The sequence below is a fragment of the Grammomys surdaster genome, unplaced genomic scaffold (genome assembly GCF_004785775.1).
Source record: "Grammomys surdaster isolate TR1022 unplaced genomic scaffold, NIH_TR_1.0 125780, whole genome shotgun sequence".
In the NCBI taxonomy this organism is placed as follows: Eukaryota; Metazoa; Chordata; class Mammalia; order Rodentia; family Muridae; genus Grammomys; species Grammomys surdaster.
Window position 1 is genome coordinate 300,985 of NW_021620611.1, and position 5,895 is coordinate 306,879.

The window sequence follows — 5,895 nt, forward strand, 5'->3', positions numbered from 1 at the left end:
GGTGAACATATGAGGCTTCTAGTATACCCTGAGTCACCTCTAACCGGAACTGCCTAAGCATGTATTCATGACTGGGGAGAGGTGAAAGTCAGCACAAAATTCCACCCAGATGAAGTCTTCCTTCATTCATACAGTTTCCTCAGACTGGTCTAGTCACCAGGGTTAATCTTGCATGCGTGCCAGAGCACTGTAGTGATGACTCTGCTTAATTGGTTGTACCTTCCCTGCAATTTGAACTCAAAATGATAAAGTAACAAAGAAAAACTTGAAGCAATCCTAAACCAGTTAATATGGCAAGCGAGTCTCCATGTGATTAAATCAAGCCCCTTTCCCATTGTCCATCACTCAGGCCTGTGAGCTCAATTACGTGAGAGGCAACATATTTGGGTTGTTTCTTCCTGTTTAAGATTCATCACTGTGTAGACGAGCAGCATGTATAGCAAAACCTCTATTTGTTCCAGTTGGTTCTTTTGTTCCCTACTGTGCCATCTTATAAGTTGGCTGTTATTAGTAATGACAAAAGGACCCTTTCAAGGTTGGCAAGTGTGATGGGTCAGTAACATGCTGACTGACATATCACCCGCAGTAAAAACAATCTCTCAGCTATGCCCCTGAGATGGAGGGGAAAAACGCAAAAAAACAGAACCGAAAGATTCTTACATTATCGACTATGATACCTCAAGAAATCTCACTTTCTCTTCTTTGGTGTTTTGAGCCATAGTTTGATTTAATCCCTTGATGTCCTCTGCATTCCTGGTTTATGAAATTAATAAGCTATTCCAAGATAGGAGAGTGACCTAGATTTTTTTCTGGAACTCACTTTTGCTGGTGAAATCACTGCTGTTACAGTATCATCTACCATGTTGGAAAGGGATGCTGGTGAAGAAACAGGCCCCAGACAGGCTAATGTTTAAAGCTTGCCTCAGAATATGGTCACTGAGTTGGACCACTTAGAGCCAAGCCCACCAATTCATCTCTGAACTGAGCAGGAGTGAGACACAACTGCTTTACAGAGTCACACTTAAAAATAAAATGATTCTCTCTTTCTCTCTGCTGTTTGTGTATGTACGCGGGTCTAGGTGTCTACGTGTGTGCATGTACATAGAGACAACCTGGGAACTCTGGGTGTCTTCCTCTGTCACTCTCATTTCTCTTGAGACAGGTCTGTCACTTGAGCCTAAAGCTCATTGGTATTTTGCTTAGGCTGGCTGGCCAAGGAGCCCCAACATATTTTCTGTTTCTGCCTATCAGTGCTTGGGTCACAGGCTCCAGGAGCAACACTATGTGTGAGAGCTGGGGACCTGAACTCAGGTCACTTCAAGCACTCTTACACAGTGAACCTTCTTCCCAGTCCAGGAGTGATACATTTTAATCTCTGTCTCTCTCTATCTCTCTGTCTATCTCTCTGTCTATCTCTATCTCTCTATATCTATATATTATGTGAGTACACTGTAGCTGTCTTCAGTGTAGCTATCTTCAGACACATCAGAAGACGGAATCGGATCCCATTACAGATGGTTGTGAGCCACCATGTGGTTGCTGGGAACTGAACTCAGGACCTCTAGAAAGCAGTCAGTTCTCTTAAACCCTGAGCCATCTCTCCAGTCTCACAAGATCCATATTTTTAATGTCACCATTTAATTTTAGGACTAGTTGCTTATTTGTGTTTCCTTTACTTTGCTTAATTTTGTATGTTATCAATGATAAATGTATGCTTTTAAATTTGTCTTTGACATAGTCTACTTCCTATATGTCTAGCAGTATGAACTTATTTTCTAAGCTATTTGAAAATAAATTAAATTGATGAGGGCCACTATGAGCATTATGATTCAAGTTCCTTTGTTTTCCCTTTTCAATGGCTAGGTTTTGTATTCAGTTACTATTTCCAGTACTAGATTTGACAATAAACTCTCCTTGACAACTTCTAAAAAGAAAATTTAATTTTCTATATCCTTGGATAATAATAGTTTTCCAAAGGAATGGGGATTAAAAGTCAAGGTTCAGGATTCTTGACATATTATTGAAGAGTTATTAAACATTATTACATCTATAAAATTGCCCAAGACTCTTAATCTGGTGATTATTCATCTGCCAGATAGTGAGTAAGTCACACCTTAAAAACATTGTGATTTATCATCATAATAGGAATTTAAATATTTTAAAAATGATATGGTCTGTAATCTAAAGGCTCTTTGTTATTGCCAGAACGTTATTCATTTGAAAATTTACACAAAGAACAATTAGCAGAATGTTCCTAATGAATCGTGACTTTGCTTTACAGCCTGAATTCCCTTTTTGTCTTCTTATGAATCCTTTTATATCAGGCCACTGTAGGGAATAATGGACAAGGATTTACTGCTTTGAAGACTCAACTCTGTCTCATCCTGTCTCTCTCTGTGTGCCTCATAGTGTGTGACACAGCCATTTTAATTATATTGTTTGAAAACGACATATTTACTTTTATTTAGTGTGTTTTGCTGCATGTATGGCAATGTATCAATTATGTGGACTGCCCTGGGAGTCCAGAAGAGGGTGTCGTATCTTTTGGAACTGGAGTTACAGCCAACGGTTAGCCACTGTGTTGGGTGGGAACTGAACCTGAGTTCTCTGAAAAAGCAGCAAGTGTACTTAACCACAAAGCCACCTCTTCAGTTTCCAGTTATTTATTTTTGTGGTTCTCCTTCCATCCTTAGTCTATTCTTAACTCTTGAGATCATAAAAGTATAAGACTCATGTCAAGGTTAAGAGATATATAGATTCTTAGAAAAAGTTACTATTTCTTTTTATCATTTCAACACCAATGTGTATACTTTATTCTCATTGTGCCTTCTTTTTACATGTATTATTACATGTATTGTCTTCTCTATTTCCTACAGCTCTTCAGATCTCATCTCCCTTTCTCATGATTCTACACACACACACACACACACACACACACACAGAAACACACACACACACACGCATAACCACATACACATAGTTTCTAGTTTCGTGATCTACAAACACACACATATAACCACAACTACATACACATAAACAAGCACAATTTTAAATTTAGATTCTGCAGGAGACAATCATAGAACATTTGCATGAGTCTGCCTATTTTCAGTTGTATCCATTTTTCTTTTCTTTTTTTCTGTATGGCATCATAAAATTTCATTCTATGTAGGCATCATATTTTTTTTGTCCATTCATCTGTAGGTAGACATATCTGCTGATTCCCTTTCTTGTATATGGTTTCTCTGTGGTGTTCTGACAGAGACCTTTGGGTGTGTAGCTGGTTACATGGCAGTTTCATTTTCAGATTTTTGAAGACTTTCCATGCTGGTTTCTGTAGAGGCTTTTCATGTTTACATTCCCACCTTCAGTGAATGAAGATTTCGCTTTTCCCATATCCTCAATAACATTTACTGCATTGATAATAGCCATCCTGACTTTTTCATTCCTTATGGATAAGTACATTGAACCATTTTGCAAGTGTTTATTGCCATTTGCATGTCTTCTTTTGGAACTATCTGTTCAGACCATTAGCTCATGTATTGACTGGGCACTTTGGATTTGTGTTATTTAATTTTTGCAGTTCTTGATACATGTTTGTTATTAATCCCCTGTCTGTTGCATAGTTTATAAAGATGTTTTTCAGATCATGTAGGTGATTATTTCCTTTGCATGTAGAAGCTTTTTAATTTCATATAAGCCTACTTGTCAGTTTGTGGGAGTATTCACTCTGGTATTGGAGTCCTTTTAGAAAATTGCCCTGTCTGGAAGAAAGGATTTTCCCTTAGCAGTCCCAAGGTATTAGGTTAAGGCCTTTGTGTTGAAACCTATCTTTGACATTAAGGGGTAAACTGAGGTAAGGCATAGCATCTGTGACTGAGAGCCAGGACTGATAGTAGCTGATTGCAGCTGGTGAAGATACATTATTGATGGATGGAGGAAGCCTCAATGAGCAGGCTCTAACAAAGTTCACACACACACACACACACACACACACACACACACACGCATCAAACTCCAGTGAGCTGGCTCCAACAACTTAATTTTTCTCCACAAGTTCATCATAGCCCTAAAGCAATAACTCTTTTGTCTTTGATTAACCAAGTTTAGCCTAGCCAGTCTATAGTAGCAAATTTTCTCTTATACCAACTGATGACAATTTTCACTTACCAAGAAACAGATCATCATCTATATTATGTCTTATTTTAGTCTTGTTCAGCCAAACTCACTAATCATCTAGTCTCTAGTCTCGTACTCAAAATAGTGTTATTCATGTTTATTCTTAACCCTGTTGCTTTCAGGCTGCGCACCAAAACCTATGGCCACATCCTTTGTTCACACAGTCCAGGAACTCAGACGCTATGTAGAATGGATGTTTTCTGTGATCATTAACTTGCCCCAAGTCTGTTTTTCCCTTCCAAGTTCAATTACATGCTTGTAATACATAAAAACTCACTGCACTCCTTTTCTAACTGACACATACCTCACTACTCTACAAGGAGAGGGCACATTCTACTGTTAATTCTATTATATACTTATAGCAAAATAACTTAAACTGTCTCCTTAAACTTTCTATCAATTATTCTAATTTCCTAAGCCTATTTAAATCAAATCAGATTCTGTAAAATCATTAACTCATCTAAACAATATTATTTTATCAAATTTCATCTTCATATTGACCTACTGGAAAGTTGCTGAATAGAGTGGGCTGACTCCCACGGATCTCACTTGCCCACCACAGCTCCTCCTGCATGGTGTCCACCGTCTTTCATCTGTTTTGAGTTGACTTGTGTAGGGTTAGCGATGTGGTTCTATTTCCTCTATCCTTCATGTGGATATCTGCTTTCTCTGCACTGTTTCTTAAAGAGGCTTCTAAAATAAAAAGTTATTAAAATATAGTCCCGCAACTTCCCCTTTCCCCTTTGTCACACCCCTTCAATATGTCTGTAACTCTTTCCATGTCTATCCATCTTTAGTTCATGGCCCCAAACAAGCTGTCTTTTATATATATTGTCACTGCATATTTTGAAAACATTTTAAATAATCATGTGTCTGTAATTGTGTGGGTTTATTTTTGGTCCTCTATTCTATTCTATTGGGCTATATGTGTGCTTTTGTACCAGTACCATGCTATTTTTACTACCATGCCTCTGTGATTTAATTTGAGACCTGACATTACAACACTTCAGACATCACACTTTCCGTCGAGGATTGCTTTGCTCTTTGAGGTAATATGTATTTTCATACACATTTAAAAGTTCCCTCCCCCTAGTTTTATGAGGAATGCCATTGGAAGATTTATGAGAACTGAGTTTGTAGATTGTTTTCAGCAATATGACAATTTTCAAAATATTAATTTTAAATTATGAAAGGTCTTTCTAGGTTCCAGTGCCTACCCCAGACTCTTTCTTCAGGTTTAAAACTTTTCATTGTAACTATCATTCCTCTCTCTCTCTCTCTCTCTCTCTCTCTCTCTCTCTCTCTCTATCTCTTTGGTAAAAATATTTTGATAAAGAGTTGTAACATTTTAGGAATATTTTTAATTTATTTTTTGGAAAAATTTGTATACATATACAATATACATTTGGTCATGTCCAACCGAAGTCCTCCCTCCTGCTTCTAGCCAGATCACCTCATATATCACCCACCCCACCTTATTCATATCCTCTTCTTTTACATTTTCTAATTGACTATAGATATAATTTTATCCTTAGAAAAGTAACAGTATATATTAATCTTTGAAGCAAGAGCAGATGTTACTTTTAAAAGAAATGTCAGATATCATAAATTGCCTTTTGGATATTAAAAAGAGCATAGAAGAAACAAAAGACTGAAAAAGGGGAATTCCACTTCCCTTCTGCCCCTGCCTGCTCCTCCGGGCTGGAGCAGACACAGAGT